The sequence below is a fragment of the Orycteropus afer genome, unplaced genomic scaffold, assembly GCF_000298275.1.
Source record: "Orycteropus afer afer isolate SDZICR_OR568_19922 unplaced genomic scaffold, OryAfe1.0 scaffold00744, whole genome shotgun sequence".
Classification (NCBI taxonomy): domain Eukaryota; kingdom Metazoa; phylum Chordata; class Mammalia; order Tubulidentata; family Orycteropodidae; genus Orycteropus; species Orycteropus afer.
In genome coordinates, this window is record NW_006922331.1 from 753,987 (window position 1) to 754,740 (window position 754).

The window sequence follows — 754 nt, forward strand, 5'->3', positions numbered from 1 at the left end:
CACTCCTGCCCCCTGAGCTGTCTCCCTGTGCATAAGCAGCCCTTCTTTCTCCCATGATTGATCTCTCCAAGGAGTGTATCCACCTGATGTAAATGTTCAGCTCATCTGCCTGTCTTCTGTTTGGCTGGAAGCCACAGGACTGGGTTCAATTCCAGACCTGAAGGGCAGCTAGGGGCCATAGTCTCAGTGGTTCCATCAGGCTCTATCAGACCAGCAAACCTCGTCCCCTTTGTTTTTTTTTTCCAGATGATTTTGAGTTTTGTTCCACACTGTTCTCCCTCTCTAACCAGGATCTCCTACAGAGATCCCCTTCTGCGTGGTTAACAGTGGTAGCCAGGCACCATCTAGTTCTGAAACCGTGTAAAAACTATTTCCCCCACCCTGGCACCCAATGGGAATAGATAAGTAGACTAAATTACCCCAACTATTTCACCCACCCTGGTTAAGACTGATAATTAGATAAGACCCTGGATGGGAATAGATAAGTAAACTAAATTACCCCCAACTATACCCCCCCACACACAGATGAGTATTCGGTTCCTTAAATAACTGAATGGAAAACATCCCTTCCTGCAGATGATAGACTTGCTGAAAGTATTTTAGAAACAACTTGTAAATGAACTCTGACTGGGACATGCAATAGGACAAAAGGAACAAAAGTTCATTGCTGACCCTCTCCCCTCTGCCCAAGCCCCTATCAGCTGATAACAGGAAACTAGTGTGACCCATGCTATTGTCACCCATTTCACGTTCA